Here is a 19356-nt window from a genome sequence, read left to right as displayed (position 1 = left end):
CCCCCGAACTCATTGATGGACACCGGCAGTAAGGGATGCCGTCAAGCTGAAGAAGGAGTCCTATTGGGCCTTTTTGGCCTGTGGGACTCCAGAGGCAGCTGATGGGTATCGGCGGGCTTAACGGAGCACATTTTCAGCGGCCGCTACGGCAAAAAGTCAGGCATGGGAGGAGTTTGGAGAGTCCATGGAGAATGACTTCCTAACGGTTTTGAGGAGATTCTGGTCCACCATCTGGTGGCTCAGGAGGGGAAAGCAGTGCTCCGTCAACACTGTGTACAGTGGGGATGGGGGGCTGCTGACCTTGACTCAGGACGTTGTGAGGCGGTGGAGGGAATACTTCTTCCTTCTCAATCCCACCAACATGTCTTCCGATGAAGAAGCAGAGTCTGAGGTAGCTGGTGCTGGCTTGCATATCTCTGGGGCTGAGGTCGCTGAGGTGGTTAAAAAGCTCCTTGGTGGCAAGGCCCTGGGGGTGGATGAGGTCTGCCCAGAGTTCCTTAAAGCTCTGGATGCTGTAGGGCTGTCTTGGTTGACACGCCTCTGCAGCATCCATGGACATCGGGGACAGGCCCCATGGACTGGCAGACTGGGGTGGTGGTCCCCCTCTTCAAACAGGGGGACCGGAGGGTGTGCTCCAACTACAGGGGGATCACACTCCTCAGCCTCCCCGGTAAGGTCTATTCAGGGGGTGGAGAGGAGGGTCCGTCGGATAGTCGAACCTCGGATTGAGGAGGAGCAGTGTGGTCTTCGTCCCGGTAGTGGAACAGTGGACCAGCTCTACACCCTCTTTGGGGTCTTTAAGGGGGCATGGGAGTTTGCCCAACCAATCTACATGTGTTTTGTAGATTTGGAGAAGGCATTCGATCGTGTTTCCCGGGGACTCCTGTGGGGGGTACTCCGGGAGTATGGAATGCTGGACTCGCTTATACGAGCGGTCCGGTCCCTGTACGACCGGTGTCAGAGCTTGGTCTGCATTGCCAGCAGTAAATCAGAATCATTTCCAGTGCGGGTTGGACTCTGCCAAGGCTGTCCTCTGTCACCGATTCTGTTCATAACTTTTATGGACAGAATTTCTAGGTGCAGCCGAGGTGTGGAGGGGATCCAGTTTGATGGCCTCAGGATTGGGTCTCTGCTCTTTGCGGATGACATGGTTCTGTTGGCTTCATCGGGCCGTGATCTTCAGCTCTCACTGGAGCGATTCGCAGCCGAGTGTGAAGCGGCTGGGATGAGAATCAGCACCTCCAAGTCCGAGACCATGGTCATCAGCCGGAAAAGGGTAGAGTGCTCTCCGGGTCTGCGATAAGGTCCTGCCCCAAGTGGAAGATTTCACGTATCTCAGGGTCTTGTTCACAAGGTAAGGATGGAGCGGGAGATCGACAGGCGGATCGGTGCGGCGTCCGCAGTGATGCGGACTCTGCATCGGTCTGTCGTGGTGAAGAGGGAGCTGAGCCAAAAGGCAAAGCTCTCGATTTACCTGGTCAATCTACTTTCCTACCCTCACCTATGGTCATGAGCTGTGGCTAATGACCGAAAGAAAGAGATCGCGAATACAAGCGGTCGAAATTAGTTTCCTCCGCAGGGTGGCCGGGCTCTCCCTTAGAGATAGGGTAAGAAGCTCGGTCATCCGGGAGGGGCTCAGAGTAGAGCCGCTGCTCCTCCACATCGAGAGGAGCCAGATGAGGTGGCTCGGGCATCTGGTTAGGATGCCTCCTGGGCGCCTCCCTGGTGAGGTGTTCCGTGCACGTCCCACCGGAAAGAGGCCCTGGGGCAGACCCAGGACATCCTGGACGGACTTCATCTCTCGGCTGGCCTGGGAACACCTCGGGATCCCTCCGGATGAGCTGGTGAATGTGGCCGGGGAGAGGGAAGTCTGGGTTCCCCTGCTTAGGCAGCTGCCCCCACGACCTGATTTCGGATAAGCGGAAGAAAATGGATGGATGGATGGATGGATGGGATGTAAGTATCCTGAATGGTGATGGAGGGGAATTTGATTGTTGAAAATGTCTGAAAATGTTTGAACTTTGATCTCTGGAAGTTCAGTATGAGTTTTTTTGGAAAGGTGATGGTACATCTGAATGAGAAAGTTTTACTTGTAAGATCATTTTGCAGTGTGCATGTGTGTGTGCATGTGTGCACATACGTGTGTGGGTGTATGTGTGTCCATCTTTGTCTCTGTATATATTTTTTGCAGTCTGTTACTGACTCAGTGAATGAAATAGTTTTACTACATGTTTGCTGTTGTGTACTACCTGCAGACGAAACCAAGGTGTGTCATGAGCCACACCTCCTTCTACCTCTGCTCTCCACCCCCAACTCACCTCATCTGCAAACATATATTTAGAAAAACACACTGAGCAAAACATGTCAATTAAGGAAGTAAATAACATTTATGTTGTTATTTACCTGTCCAGTAGAAGAGCTTGCTTGCAATGCAGTCCACCTTGAAAATGCAAGACCAGTGTTAATCTGGGTTCTGTACATTTCTTTATCTGACAACTTCTTCACCAACAACTGTCATTTCTTTAGAGGCAATGGTGGATACTAGCCATCTTCAGGTGAACTTTTTCTTCCGCATGCCACCATTTGGCTGCTATTGCTCACTGGCTGAAGTCTTTTATAGGGAGTGATGGCCGAGGGCTTTGAGAGAAGGGAAGAGGTACCACTTCACATGAACGTACATGAACACGTGCCCCGGACCGGCTTGTAAACATGGGCTGGAGATCAACACAGAGTGACAGTGTGTGATGTCATGCTATACTACAGATGAAATTATACTTCTAGTTTTTCACATAGCCATTTCTTATTTCCTTCAATCAAGAAATGATAAATTTCCACTTATTGTCCCTTAAACGATCAATATCTAAAATGCCCCGAAGACAATCTTTGTATTCAAGTAGTGTACAGCTTCCATGGACATAAAAATAAAGGCAAAGTTTCCCTTTTTCTAATGTGGGATCACTTCAGTAAAAGTCATAACATTAAAGAGGTTTTCTCTGCTGTTAAACACAGTTTCAGGTCATTTTTGACCCAAAGGCAAGAGAAGGGTTAATCTTATTTCAGCGTATTTCTACTATGACCTTCTCAAAATTGCCAATGAAGTAACTTTCTACTAGAAGCAGTTGTTTATATTCCTCAGTGTCTTATTAGGTTTGCAAAGATAAAATGGAATCCATCACATCCAACATCCTGGTTTATTTTTCTTCTTACTTCCTGTTAACTTCTAATTCTAATCTGTTGTGGTAATACATGATGGGTAAAACAAAGCGCAGCTCAGTCCTGCTGTTTCTTCTTCAAGATTTCTTATGCTCTGGCTTTCTACCTACAGCAAATATTCCCCGTAGATTACCAAATACCACTGCATCTAGTCCTTAATTCCCTTTGATGAGAAGGAGAGTTTAGAATGAAATTAGGGACCATCTGATTGCTGATTGCTCCCTAACAGCACAGTGATGAGAGGTTAATGTTGTACAGAGCCTCTCTTGTTTTGGCCAGAACTACAGAGTGATCATTTTGAGATTAATTTAAATTGTGAAGCCATCTTTATGTGCTGTTTTTGAACATAGTGCTACCAGTAGTCTGCATTACTGCAGACACTTTGTAAGTTTGCAGAAAGTGCATTTATAACTGATTATTATTTGTTTTGGCAGCCTGAGTGCATTTCTTCAGCTTAAATGCATCTGTAGAAAGATACAGCTACTCAGCCACACAGGAAGCTTCCAAACAAGTTAACAGTTTGGCAAGTTTTATCCTTGTTTTTAAAAGAAGACAGACATACATTTCAGACATCCACACAAGAATTTCCAGGTAGAGCTGTCCTTTCCTGCTCCAGGTATAGAGACTCTAGGGCTTCAATACACTGCTGTATTCTGCTGTATTGTGACGTTCTCCTCTCCTACTCCCTAAGCTACACAGACTTTACATGGACCCACATCTCCCCGTCACACCTCTGCAGTCTCACCTTGCACCTCAGTCATGAATCTTAACACAGCCCCATTATTATCTTCTCCCATCTCATGAAACACTGCCTCTCTCCACCCTGTCTTTCTCCAGCAGTCAGGTGTAGAGGCTGTTGAAGAGACTAAACTGGAACAAGTCTGCAAGTTCAGATGATGTCACTCCCAGGGTCTGAAAGTTGGTGCAGAACATCTCTGTGGGATTCGACAGTATCTCTTCAATCTCCTGAGTAAAGGGAAAAAGGGGAAAGTTCCAGTGCAGTGGGAGACAGCCTGCCTCGTTACTCCACCTAAAATATCTCACTGCACTCAATATCTTTCATCTGGACAAAGCAGGCAGTGCTGAAAAATTCATGTCCTTTGATTTCTCCTGTGATTATCACACAACTAAGCATACGCTGCATATGTTGAAAGCTCTACAAATGCAGGTGGATGGCTTTACAGCCATCTGGATTCCTGAGTACTTGACAGACCACCTTTTCTGAGTCTGAGGGTTGTGTATCTGAGAAGCAGTACAATGTTCAGATGTTTGTGCACTTGTGGGGGTGTATCAAGGGTACAGGAGACTGAGAACAGACTACTGGTGGACCACTTTGTGGCATTGTATGGGTGCAATCCTCTCATCCTGAGTGTCAACAAGATAAAACTCTGTTTGTGGACTAATTGGTGAGTGGTTGAGGACAACAGATTGCCAGGTGTTCACCTAGACAACAGACTTGACCAGAAATTCAACACTTAAGAGGTCTACAAAAGGGTCTGAACTGGGTCCATGACTTAGGAATGCTTGGGTTTTTTATTATTTGCAACAAGATGTATATTTTATGTACTGCTAGTATAGTTAAATTTGTTTTGCAGCTTTCTGTTGGGACTGCAGCATCAGAGCCAGTGGCTCATAGAAAGAGAAAGACTAGTTCTGTACTGGGGGCTGCTCTGAAGTGGCTGGAGCTGATTCCGAAAAGAGGAATGTTGTACAGGTTGTTAAACATACAGCACACAACAATAAAACACCTTCTTCACAACATAGTGAAAATAAACACCAGCGTGTTTTCATTTCAGGCTTTTTCATTTCTTCTGCTCTTGATTTTAGTTGGATTTGATAGGAAGATCCAGCAAAAAGAAAAAAAAAACTAGATCTAGACCAATAATTTGACCCATTGGAAACAAAGGAACCTATTTTTAATGGGTGTTGGATCTAACATGGTTGTTTAAGCAATAAGAAACTAAGCTCATCATAATATCACAACTTCTTTTTTTAAAACATGGTTTCCTTGTACTGAACAACCAATAGCACAGATGCAGCTTTAATTCTGTCATGGCAGTGAAGAGAACTAGAGGCAGGGTGCTGCTTCAGATTGTCTTCATCACACTGAAATTTTTCTGGCCTGCTGCAACAAAGAGAGTAGCACGGTGATCTCTGCATGAGCATGCAAGTATTTGTTTGTTGCATAGACCTCCCAGTAAAAAGAATTTTCTTCCTCTGACTCAGGCATTAATTCTGGTAAAGTGAGTGATTTAGTGGCCCCACTTCCACTAATTCTATGCAGTCATTTCTTTTGAAAGAAAAATAGAGTACTGCAGAATACTGGAGCTGTATCTGGGTGATGGAAACTGTGAGTAGGAAGTAGGTAGTGATCCATTAAGTTCACATTCACACTTCCACTACTTTTATTAATGCAGTTACTGCAGTGCCTGATAGTTTATAATTTTCCATTCCTCTCAGGCTAAACCTACAAACAAGCGTACAGACAAAACATTTTGTACAAAATGCATTATTTACATGTTTATTTTTTTCAGAATGCGTAGACATATAATTACACATTAGCAATGGATGGGTAAAATTAACCAAAAGATGATGAGTCAGCAGACACTGAGGACAAAATCAAATGAATGAGAGCTGCTGAATAGGGAAAGCACAGGAATAACAAAAATAAACGTGGCTGAAGAATAGATAAAGAGAAGTATTACCTGACCTCTAGGGTGGAATGTTAGAAAGCAGATGATTGGGCTTGTGAGATAAAGAAGAATGATTTCTGGCTGGATTAGACAGGTCAGATTCTGTCAAGCATCTGGAGTACATTTCCATCATAAACAAAATTCAGGCAGTACAGTAAAAAAATAAAATAAAAAAAGTGAAATAGGTTCCTTTTGTCACTGTGAAAGTATCTAATGCATAATTATCTTTGAGTAGCAGCAACCAGTTAACTAACTATGTTCTGGAGAGTGCTCTCAAGTAATCCCGTAAGGATGCAGTGATGATTTAATTGGTCAGTGTCATAGTTGGCTGTATTTTAATCCAAACACAATGGTAAAAGTTTAATGAGCATACATAACACACATAACACTAAATAAAAAGGGAACCTTTTTCCATGCAAGCATGGGCTGTGAATGCAACATTTGAACATGAAAACAATGAGGCCTGCTTTCAAATAAAAAAAAAATGAAAAATACTGCACTCTTCATTAAAATCATCAATATATCCCCATAATTATAGAGTAGCTGTTCTTCGAAGAGATCAGTGCTTATAGCAACAATACATGACTTTCAACCTTAACCTTAACTCTGCTTCTGACACATTTTAAAGGCACACAAACATGTTATGCACATTTCTGTAACAGTCATTGTCCTGCAGCATCCTGAGGCTGAGAAACTGCACTTCACAAATTTTTGTTGCATCACATGCATTCAATTTATTGCCTCGGGTCACATGCCAACAACTGGATATCAACACAATGGCACGATGGCTGATTCAGAAAAAAATAAATAAAAAGAATTGCAAAATGACATTTTTGGAGTAACAAAGTAACAAAGCAAGAGATAAAACAAGAGTCAACTGATTTTTATTGGCTGGAGAGAGTTCAGAGAAGTGACAGGATGCAAGATGGATGCTGACATATCCTTCATTCAACTATCGCAACAGTATATCTGCCAAAGATCAGTAAATGGGCTTCAAGAGATCATCAAAGGAATCAAAGGGATGTGCCTCCTCTGATAGCATTTGTCAGTTTGTTCCACCATCACAGCACCACTTATATTAGTTTAGTGGAGCGGAGACATTAAAGGAGGAAGATGATATGATGGAAACTCCCCAGCCTCTAGATGCTGGTAGATGAGCAGAGTTACATGGTGGTAGAGACTTCTTATGAGACTTTTCAAATATGAAAAACAGATGGAGATGTGGAAAAGATGAGCTGTGAGAAATCTAGCCAGAAAGAAGAATGACAGAACAGGAGAGCGTTTAATGTAGTATTGTATCAGATGGATCAATAAGTAGCCAGCAAAAACACTGGCCATTTTAGTAATGACAGAATTAATAATGAATAAAGCAAATTTGACAATATGGAGAAAACACAAGTGACTGTAGCAGGTTAAAAAGCAGAAACACAGAGGATTGTGCATTTCAGAGATAACCATTCCCTGTATTTTTTTGCTTTAGTTAAAAACTGCCAAATGACATGACCAAAACAGAAACTCAACAAGGTCAGAAAAGACTAACTGGTCATACCCTCAAACATCCATGTTTCTAACAGCCTTGGCAAGATAGTTGTTTTTCTGTTTGTGCGTGTGTGTGTATGTGGGTGTGTTTCATTTTATCTTATTTAACCTTTATTTAACCAGGAAGGTCATTTGAGAACCAAATCTCATTTATAATGATGACCAGCACCACAGGCAATAGTAAAACATACATTATTTCATACAAATAGCAATACCTGCATTTTCATTACCCCAAGAATTGCATAAAACCTAAATAATAACTGTATAAAATAAAATCTGGCAATCAACAGTGAAATGCAGAGTTTTACAAAGAATTAGAAATCCCCTTCCTCCCCCAAGTGGAGTCTCATGAGATGAGATTTTATGAGAATAACGGTTAATGCGCTAAACACCACTCACTGGAAACACCTGCAAATCGCAATTGCATTTTGTCAAACTTTCAAAAATAATGCTTTTATTTTAACATCTGTGTAATTGTTTTTAAAGAACTCATGTTCTTCACTAGTGAGAACAGCGGCAGAACAAATATGCACAAAAGTTATGTTAAACAGGAAACGAAAATTGTGGCAGTCTTGGACTGATTAATGTGGCTGCAGGCCAGAAATCTGGAAGCAGAAAACCAGACTGGCCTCATTCATACCTCATGGTACATATTTATAAAGGCATTTGAATAATATGATTTAGTATAAGACAATATAATTTAAGGAGTGGTGCATGAAAGTGAAAACTGTCAACTAGTGGAGGATTTCCAAAAAATATAATTTGAACTTCTTTTGCTGACTGACAAAGATGAAGGAAATGAAGCTGTAGATTTAGTCTATGCTGATTTTAGTTTCCATGGTTATTATATTTTTCCAAAACTTCTGCTCATTTTTTTAACATTTTTTTAAAAAGCTATGACTTTGCAGAACAACAATGCATACAGTTTGAAAAAAAAAGTAATTAATTAAAAAATAAGTAAAAAGACGTGGAAGGGGGAGAAAACAAATTAAAATCAAGTGGATTTTTTCAAACATTAAATCATTTATTATAGTGTCAACACAGCAGAGAGGACAAAGTGTTCGAGGATGATAGGCTATAAAATTCCTCCTCGTAACAGCTGTCTAAAATTGGACACTTTGCAATATTCTGATTTAAACAGTGTCTCTTCAGATATCAGAAGAACAATCAACTGTTCAACAACTGTTCTGAAGGTCATCTATAAAAGGTGCATTTATTGATTTATCAGCATATTTTTACATGAGTGGAAATCCATGGAAATAATTGAGAACTGAGCTTGTGGATCATTTCAGTGAAAAATGTGTATGCACATGTAAAATTACTGAAATTACAGCATTATTGATGTCATTGCTCCCACCAAGTTTAAAGTGAAAAATGCCAAAAAGAGAGCTCCATGGAAAATTGCCACACTGGTAAGAGCTGAAAAACGAGAAAAAACTGAAGGCAGATGACAGAAAACAAAATTGCAGGTGAGAATTCATAATCTGGAGCTGAGAGATGCAAGATGATCTTTCTTTTCTGACATCTTTTCTAAGAACAGCAATTATGCTTTGTTCGTACTGTTGACAGGCTAACTAATCCTCCTGTGTCAGTAACACCTTAACTTATATGCAACTGGGGTTGTAAGGAGTTTCCTTCTTCCTTTACTGACAAAATAAAAAAAAAAAATCAGGCAGTCATGTCAGGGGCAGGACATACATATGTCATCACTGTGTCCACTCAGAAGAGACATAAACACCATAGCAGTTGTTTCTCCAATCTGTCCTAAAAACATGGATTGGATCATTTGCCATCTGAAATCTTGCTGTCTTGACGCCCTGCCACCAGGGTTTATAAGGAATAATTCAGGATGCATGGCGTCAAATATTTTACAGATTGTAAACAGGTCTCTGCTTCCAGGTGTCTTCCCTCAGACCCTAAAATCAGCTTTTATCAAGCCACTACTGAAAAAGAAAAACTTACACTTGTCACTAAAGCTTGGTACACATATTTGGACTGTATTTGTCCCCGATTTTGCCTCCTCCCGACCTCGGACGGCAAACGTCCGATCATCATGAGATTTCCCTGCCCAATAATCATTTGGTCTGTGATGTGTTATGAGCCGATTTGTCCCGATAATCCGCTCCGAAACGGGTCGTAGCCGACTATTTGGAACAGTGAACATGTTTAATATTTCAATGCCAATTTCTGAGGAACGCCGACAACACGTACATTCTGACTGTGTGGGTGGTTACGTGGTATGGAATGTAGTCAATCAGAGAGCGAGTTGGCTGGGGAGCAAGGAAGTAAACAAAGTCTGTATTCACGCCGTCTCCAGTCTGTTATTTTTTTCAGTTCTGGCTTTTTCTGTTAACAATAGTCCCAAGACCACCATCATTCCCTCGTCCTATATATCCCCTTCCATGCTGTGTGTTGTGTTTTTCAATTGTAACTTCTTCTGCGTTTTTTTACCGGTTCTTGCCATGGTTCTTCTTCTACGTTTCAATGTTTGTCCGGCTCGGAGGACTAGATTGCATTCAAGTTACTGGACAGCACTGTCATGTGTATGTTGTTCCGTGATTACATTTTCAGAGCAGCTACAGGCCGATATCAAACCTCCCCTTTCTTATTAAGATTATAAAAAAAACTATCTTTCAACAGGTACACAACTTCCTGACACTAAACTGTTTTGATATCTACCAGTCGGGTTTTCGGCAACAGCACAGCACTGAGACTGCTCTAGTTAAGGTCTTTAATGACAGTCACCTGAGCTCAGATGGCGGAAACATTTCAGTTCTGGTAGCTACTACTGCATCTCAGTGCAGCATTTGATACGGTTGACCGTAACATCTTATTTGACTCAATGAAAAACTGGGTTGTACTTTCTGGCACTACAATTACTTAGATTGGGTCATATTTCAAAGACAGGGACTACTTTGTGTCTATAGGTATTGTTGGGACTACAGGCTCCATCCTGGGGCCACTGCTGTTCAAGATCTACATACTGCCACTCGTTCAAGTTATGAAAAACAACAAAATATGTCAACACAGTTATACTGATGACACACAAATCTATGTAACAATCCGGCCAAGAGACTATAGCCCAATCCAAACACTGATCAGATTCATTGATCAGATTTAAGATTGGATGTGCCAGAACGTTGTTCTGTTAAATGAAGACAAAACTAAAATAATAGTGTTTGGAGCCAAGAAAGAAAGATTAAAAGTTAGCACTCTGCTTCAAACAGCTATGCTCAAAACTAACAACAAAGACCATATCAAGGATTAAAGGACTGATGACTCAGCAGGATTTAGAAAAACTTGTCCATGCGTTTATCTTTAGTAAGCTGGACTACTGTAATGCTGTCCTTACAGGTCTCCCTAAAAAGTCCATCAGACAGCTGCAGTTTGTCCAGCATGCTGCTGCTTGAGTCCTCACTAAGACCAAGAAAGTGAGTCATATAACTCCAGTCCTAAGATCTTTCACTGGCTTCCTATTTGTTGAAGAATTGACTTTAAAATCCTGCTGTTAGTTTACAAAGCACTGAATGGTTTTGGGCCAAAATACATTCAGGATCTACTGGTTTGTAATGCACCAACCAGATCTTTCAGGTCATCAGGGTCAAATCTACTTTCTCTTTCGACAGTCAGAACTAAACATTAGGGAGGCAGCGTTCAGCTTTTATGCTCTTCACAGGTGGAACCTGTAGATCTGCTTGAACTCTAAGTAGTTTTAAATTAGGGTTAAAAATGTTTTTATTTGCTGCTTTTTATAAAAAACAACTGTTAATTCCTCACATTGTAACTTTTATTTCTTGCATTTTGTTTTAGCTTTTGCAGTTCATATTTAATTTATTTTATTTAGCATTAAAATATAAATATAAAGGTGCTTTTTAATAGTGCTTGCAACCAACTGTAATGCTTTTGTATTATGTAAAGCACCTTGAATTATCTTGTACATAAAATGTGCTATACAAATAAACTTGACTTACCTTGCCTTCTGGAATCAAAGAATTATGAGCTGGCATTTCCCCCCTTTCATAAGTAAAGGATGGTCCAGAGTGTACCTTGCTAAGGGAAGTAAAGAAAGCATTGCAGTTTCATTTTTAATCATATGAAAACAAAACATCCACATTCTTGGCACAAAGTCAGACTTCTTCATAATGTGTGTTGGACTCCACCAAGGCTACCCCTTGTTTTGTGGTGTTCATGGATGGGATCACAAGACACAGTTAAGTAGAGGAAGGTGACTGGCTTCAGAGACTTGGGATTGTATTCATATTTTTTGCAGATGATGTGGTTCTGTTTGCTTCCTCAGCCAAACATCTTCAACTCTGGGTCAATTCATAGCTGAAGATAAAAGTAAACCCTTCCCAAGTCCAAGGCCATGGTTCTCAGCCATGGGGTAGAGTACACCCTCTCAGTTATGAATGAGTCAAAGTGTCTGGCAGAGGAGTTTAAGTATGTCACAAGTAGTTCACAAGTAATGAAAGGTTGAAATGAGAGATGGCAAGACTCACTGGGCTTTTGTCAACAGCAAAGACAGTGCTGCACTGGCCTCTTGTGATTGAGAGTGGTGTAAAATCACAAAGGATTTCAGTTTACCACTCCCTATGGTAACAATATTTGGAAGCAAAGATTGTGGAAACAAGTGGCTTAAATGAGCTTCATTCAGAAATAGTTGGGGTGTAGAGCTTCATCTCTGTATCAAAAGTAGTCACCTGGGATGATTCAGATGCTGGTCATTTGCAGGTGCTATGGATGTGTTCTACCAGGAAGAAACCTTGGGACAGGCCCAGGATTTGAAAAAAAAAAAAAAAAAAAAAAAACATGAAAAAAACACAACTATAGTTATTGGTGTCCCAAAGGACAACACAGTGACTGTATCAGTATGCAGGTTAGTAAACGTGAGGGCAAAGTATCAGGCATGAATTGTGATCAGATATCGTACAAATGCAAATGGGTCCCTGCAAAATCAGAGGCAAACCAAGAGGGCCCCCAGGACCCAGGAGACCAGCTGCCACCCCAGAGCACGAATCCCAGCCAGACCACCACAGGGACAACCATACATACAGGAGAAGAAGCCTCCAGCCAGAGCACCTGACAGCCATGAAGCAAAGGTTCCAAGGGCCATTGGGCGTTGTTCACCCAGAGGCGGGCAAAGTTCAGGGCCAAGGGTCCCAGGAGCATGAGAGATGTTTACCGCCCTAGGGCAGAGGCCCTGCCCTTGCCTCAGAAGACCGGCCCCACTGTACAGCCAATTCAACATCCCAGTCAGGTATTCCTGGGAGCAGGAAACTACCAACCCCCCTGCCTTATTCTTTTGTTGGAAAGTCCATCCATCCACTTTCTATACTCGCTTATTGAAATGCAAAGTCACAGGGGGCTGGAGCTGATCCCAGAAGCTACTAGGCAACAGGCAAGGTACACTCTGGACACCCTGGAATGGAATAAAAGCTTTTCAGCTGTTTGCCTTACTTTTTTATTTCATTCATCTTATTTTTCTTCTCTTTTTTAGAGTTATATCAAACTGCAGAATCACCTGTGCTGTAGTTTTGATGAGATAACTACAGATGTGTGATCAGTCAGACATCTGTGTGTCCTCTGTTCTTTAGCCATACACATACAAAACAACACTGAGACACACTCTTGGTTTTTCGTCCAGCTTTGTTGGAGGAGAGTTATCTCTGGATGAGCACATTAACAGAGTTGGCAGAGATCTGATAACAGACTTGTTGAAAAGGACGGCTGAGGACAGAGGAGGAGAGATAACTGCAGAGAAAATGTTCACATCAGGCTGTCTTTCAATGGAAAGCTTGTGAGTGTCTGAATAAGAAGACAGTGTGGTGCATCACACAAAAGATGCCTCTAATAGCCCTCTCCTTCTGCCATTGCTGACTGACAACCCCCAGATGGATGCTGTCTATGAGTGTGATGATGTCTGCATTTCCCTCACAGAATTCGATATCTGAGACACACAGAGGTCGTACAACACTGCATGAGTTCCAGTTTGCGACACTTTTTAACTCAAATGTTTTGCTGTGAACCCTGTTAGAATGAATATTTATGGAGAATATGTCCATTACAATTAACAGTTGAACAGATTAATATCCTACTTATTGTATTTTTGTGTTGTTCATACTTTTTCAGCAGAATAGAACAAAAAGACTACAAATGATGCAATCAGCAGGCTTTGAAATGTTTTGGTGAAAAGAGTAACAACTTGAAAACATGTTAAAATGCTGTTATCTCTATCTTTACTGTGTTTTTGTCCAATTAAATCGTTCACTAAATTCTGATCAGATATACTTCTTCTATGTAATGGCCACAGATCAGTGACAAGATAATTTCTGGCCTGATAAAACCAGGGGATTGTGGGTTATCAGATAACTCCTTTAATCAAGAGGCTTAAAAGGCTGACCACCCAATTACATGCTGTGCTGTGCCTCTATTACTGTCAATTTGCTTTTATTAGGTTGTGTTCTGAATAACAAGCTAGTGATGAACTGATAGGATGGGTTTGTGATATGAACAGTGATGGGAATGACGCCATTAAAATAAACAGTGTTACTAACGGTCTTACTTTTTTCAGTAACGGGTAATCCATTTACTCTTTCCAACATTAAAACATTATTGACAGCACATTACTGTTGTAAGATGAGTTTAATTTTTGTTTCGGGTAACATAAGTTTGGGACTATATTTTACTACTGCTACAGTGGAGAAGATGCAGTTATACAGGTAAAACTGGATAATATATTATGGCCTGATTTACTAAGATCCCTAATAGAGAGTGCAAATTACATTTGTACACAAATAGATTGCACGTGTTTGTTTAGGATTTGCGGGTGATCAGCAAGGAATGATTGTGCAACTGGCAACAGGCTCAAACAGCAATACATGACACATACACATGAGGATTTAGCATGCTTTATGGTTTCACCATGGAGAGTTTAAGAGAGCAGGAAGATCACAAATGCAAAATGAAAATGAAACAGCAGAAGAGATGCCTCTGGCCAATATTGAGCAACAAGTGAAGCAAACTTACTGCAAGGAGCAGATAACTGGAATACCGGGATATGACACACTATAGCCACTATAGCAGAACAAGATATTTGCACAATTTAAAAATAAAAAAAAAAAAAAAGTTTTCTCAAAGACAACACAATAACTTTTATTGACAAAATAACAAAAAATGACAGCGTACACTCAACAGCTGGTCAGCACTGTACCTGGGCTGATGATGGTCAGTGAACACAATGAAGACAAAACTGAACTAATTTTGGAGCCAAGGAAGAAAGATTAAAGATAGTACTCAGCTTCAAACAGCACAGTTAAAAACAACCAAGCCAGAAATTCAGGAGTTGCCATGGACTCAGACCTGAACCTTAGCATGCATATTGAGTTGTAAAGTCAGCCTTTTATCACTTAAAGAACATTTAGAGGATTAAAGGACTGATGATTCAGCAGGATTTCGAAATCCATGCACTTATCTTTAGTAGACTGGTCTACTGTAATGCTGTCCTCACAGGTCTCCCTAAAACGTCTATCAAACAGCTGCAGTTAGTCCAGAACGCTGCTGCTCGAGTCCTCACTAAGACCAAGAAAGTAGATCATTTAACTCCAGTCCTCAGCTCTTTCCATTGGCTTCCTGTCTCTCAAAGAATTGACTTCAAAATCCCACTGTTAGTCTACAAAGCACTGAATGGTTTAAAACCCAAAAACATTCAGGATCTTCTGGTTCGTTATGAACCAACCAGACCCCTCAGGTTATAAGGGTCAAATCTACTTTCTGTTCCCAGAGTCTAAATTAAACATGGAAAGGCAGCGTTCAGCTTTTATGCTCCTCACTTGTGGAACAAACACCTAGAAAACTGCAGGTCTGCTGTAGTGTTAATTTTGTTAATGAAAGATGAGACGAAAATTATTTTATATTATTATACAATATGATTTTGTCAAATCCTCTCTCCCCAGCCTCCTCCTCGGCTCTTCTGCCATTCACACAGTGACACACTCACTCAGTGTTGCCAACTTAGTGACTTTGTCGCTATACTTAGCGAGTTTTCAGACCCGTCTAGTGACTTCTTTTTTTTTTTCACAAAAGCGACAAATTTAGCGACTTTTTCTGGTAGGAGACTTTGGAGACTGGCATGAATGACTTTTCAATGTGGAGACAGTACAGCGCAGACCCCCTCCCCATCCAAAAGCACTCAGAAGAGGCTTAGTCCTAGCAGCAGCATACAGCTCTCAGCTGCAGCTACTTGCTGATATTGTGTGTGCCTGGCTAACTTACATTAGCTTCTTAGCATGTGGCGACCATAGCCACTTGTTGATAGAATTCTGTGTAAAGTTGAATTTATGCTAACTTAGACATGTTATACTGGTCGAGCAACTGTGTTTCAATTGGATTGCAAGTTTAATTAAAGCAAGTATGAGCTAATCTAGGAGCTGCAAGTGAATTATAGTGCACTTAAAACACCTGGGCAGCTACACATGGATGGAAACTAAAAACTAAACGTACTAAAATAAAACAAATCATACCACACTTAATTCAAAACAACTTTAACCTACTTTTTCATACATGAAATAACCTAAATCTGGTGCTAACATAAAATGTTGTTCTGTTTGTCTTCAGGTTACCATCAGAAGGACATTTGATTTAACAATGTTAAACTACATTTAACAGCACAGGAGAGATGTGCACTGGACGAGAGGAGCACACAGTCTAAAATCTGTGCAAAATAAACATGCGTTGTAAAAATATGACACTGGCAAAAGAGAGAGAAAATAGACATGTAACTACAACCCCTAGTTTTTGCGTAGCTCCGCCCACTGCAAAATTTTGACTGTGGGCTAAGGGTGCAAAACAGCCACATAGCCTAAATGATAAGGATTGACTGATGAAGAGTCAAAGGTAATGGCAGGCTTGGGTAAGTCAGCGTGTCTAGCCACACAGCCACACACAAACGACCAGGAGACGCAAGCAGTTATGGCAAAACCAGAGAAAACAGAGGAAGGGTTTTAATCTGGAATCATAGACATCACTTTTCTTTCACAGACAAAAGACAAAAACATTTTGAGAAATGTTCATGATGACCAGAAACAAAGAGTTCACGTGGAGCTTTGCTGAGGAAGAGACGGAGACACGACATCCAGCAGCCTGATACTAGTGTTGATGATTTTTCTGTAATTTTCAATTTAATAAATTTTTCAGATCTAATATTCAGTTCTATTATGAATAAATGTACATGCAGATGAATTTGAAGTTTCATTAAAGGGAACATATTTGAACATTTTTATGAAAAGTAATGTTACTTTTTAAATAAATAAATTAGTTTTAATTACTTTTATAATGCAAGAAGTAACTAGTAACTATGTAACTAGTAACTATGGATAACTATGGTTATCCAACACTGGATATGAAGAGATTTCTTTTCAGTAATAAACTAAGACCAGAATGTTTTTAGAGTGGAAGTAAAACCTGGAGAACACATTGTATTCTTTCCAAAAGTATTCCCATGTGACATTTGCTCATTGTAGCAGGTTCAGCCAATAATTAATTCAAGAAAATACAATTTCTAATCGATAAAAGAATGACTGGATGTGAAGGTTAAAACTGGCATCCATGATGGTTCAGGTGAAATTGTAAAATTATTGTATTCTAGCCTCAAACATGTCATTTTCTAAATTTAACCAAGTGATGTTACTGGCTAAATCCAACAAAACAAGTTTATACTGATGTGTAATCTTTATGTAAAGTGAACTTAACATTGGCAACTATAATTACTTTGGCTTGTTTAATGAAAGATTCAACAATGATGTAATCTAATCTCAGATATGACTGTTAAAAGGCTTCAAAGGCTTGCAAAGAGATAACCAGTGCTGGCACTGGAAAACCTGTAAACTAGCCCAATTTTGATCCAGTAACCTTCTTGTTACAAGGAAACCCCGTTTCTCTTTTAACGTATTCCTACTTTTAAAGGTAAGGCAAGGCAAATTGATTTGTATAGCGCATTTCATGTACAAGACAATTCAAAGTGCTTTACATAAAACATTTAAGGCATTACAACGGGGTGCAAGATGCAATAACAAATGCATTAAAAAGAGACTTTAAAAAAATAAAACAAATAAGATAACTGTAAAACATTTTTCAGTGGAAAATAAAGGCAGAGTTATCTGTAAATGAACCTTAATGTGACTTTTGATGCATTTTAAATTTGTTAAACTACTTAGCTCAGCTGTCAAAACTTATTTATTCATTTAAGAGTCTAAGGGAAGTCCAATAGAAGGTTTATAAACCGATTACTCTTGGTCACTCCATGACTAAATCTAAAGATGAGAGGTGACAGCCATCCCATCTGTATAACAGTCTACTTCCAACTGAAGAGCTACCCAGACTTTTGTTCAGTTTAAAACATAGCTTAAAATATATTTTTTCTTGTTGGATTTTAGCACATATTCACACAAATACAGGTATTTTGACAAGTGTGCAATTCTTTTGTGTTTGCAACTGTTTTTCACATGTACATGGAGTCTTGTCCCTTAAAAAAATTTTTAAGAACACTATGCTATGCTATCACTGTTGTGCATTAATGTGTTTACTGAATACATTAATTTTTCTGTGAATGTAGAATTGAATGCAACACATAAAGAACTTGAATGTGATTTTTTTGGGATTATGTGAGGTCCTTTAACAGTCACTGCCTACATTTTCACTGGCGGTACACTGCCTCCACACTATGTTAACCACCATGCGTTGCATATTTTAGTGTAACAAACCCGCAATGCAACAACAGTGCTGTCTCGGTCTGAAATGCTAAGTGAAGGTGAAAAGACAGAAGTTGCAAACACAGCATGAGCATCACATTCTTCATGTGCTTATACTTACAGGAATATTACATACTGTTTGCAGAAGATTCTGACAGTAAAGGTCTAAGATTCCTATGCAAGTTATGTCTGCCTGCACTTAAAAAAAGTAAGTAAGTAAGTAAGTAAATGTTTATTTATATAGCATATATATATATATATATATATATATATATATATATATATATATATATATATATATATATATATATATATATATATATATATATATGTAGCACCACAAGATAAAAATCACAAAGTGCTTAACAATAAGATAAAACACTAAATAACAGTAATACAGAGAGAGTAAAAACAAATAAAACTAAGTAAAAGCAAGTTTAAAAAGATGTGTTTTTAGCTGCTTTTTAAAAGAGATCATGGAGTCCACAGATATCAGGCTTAGAGGAAGGGAGTTCCAGAGGACAGGAGCCTAAGTTAAAACATCAGCCTCTTTGACTTCTAATTGACATGGAGTCAACACATCCATCCAATTTAAGAGGATATCTGCAAGTCTGTGCCTTTAAAAAAAGGCATTAGGAAAGGGGAAGACTCCCTGCTAACAGCCCCAAGTGACCAAGATCCCACTGCCTGCAGCCTTGAAACAGGTTAATTTGTTACTTACAGATTTTTCTAGTTTAGTCTTTAATTCTCCATTCTTCCTTTATACAACTGAAATTAATTGATTTATGAACTAGTTCAAAATTAAAATTTTGAATTATAAACATGAAATATTTAAAACTAATTGAACTCAACTTTGAATTAATCTTTGTTTAATACTTTGAAGTAATCAGTTAACATCTGTTTGCTTCTCTCTAATGGGAGATAAGCCTATTATCTAAGCCTCTGGTTTAGATTTTTGTTTCTTAGACAGCAAAATGAGTCAGACAAAAACAGGGTGGAAGAGGTCCACCTCGAAGTTCCTTAAGGCCCGGGATGCTGTAGGGCTGTCTTGGTTGACATGCCTCTGCAGATTTGCATAGACATCAGGGACAGTTTCTCTGGACTGGCAGACTGAGGTGGTGGTTCCCCTCTTTAAAAATGATAGAATTCTGTTCTATAACATATAC

The sequence above is a fragment of the Melanotaenia boesemani genome, chromosome 9, assembly GCF_017639745.1.
Source record: "Melanotaenia boesemani isolate fMelBoe1 chromosome 9, fMelBoe1.pri, whole genome shotgun sequence".
In the NCBI taxonomy this organism is placed as follows: domain Eukaryota; kingdom Metazoa; phylum Chordata; class Actinopteri; order Atheriniformes; family Melanotaeniidae; genus Melanotaenia; species Melanotaenia boesemani.
Note: the sequence above shows the minus strand (reverse complement) of the source record.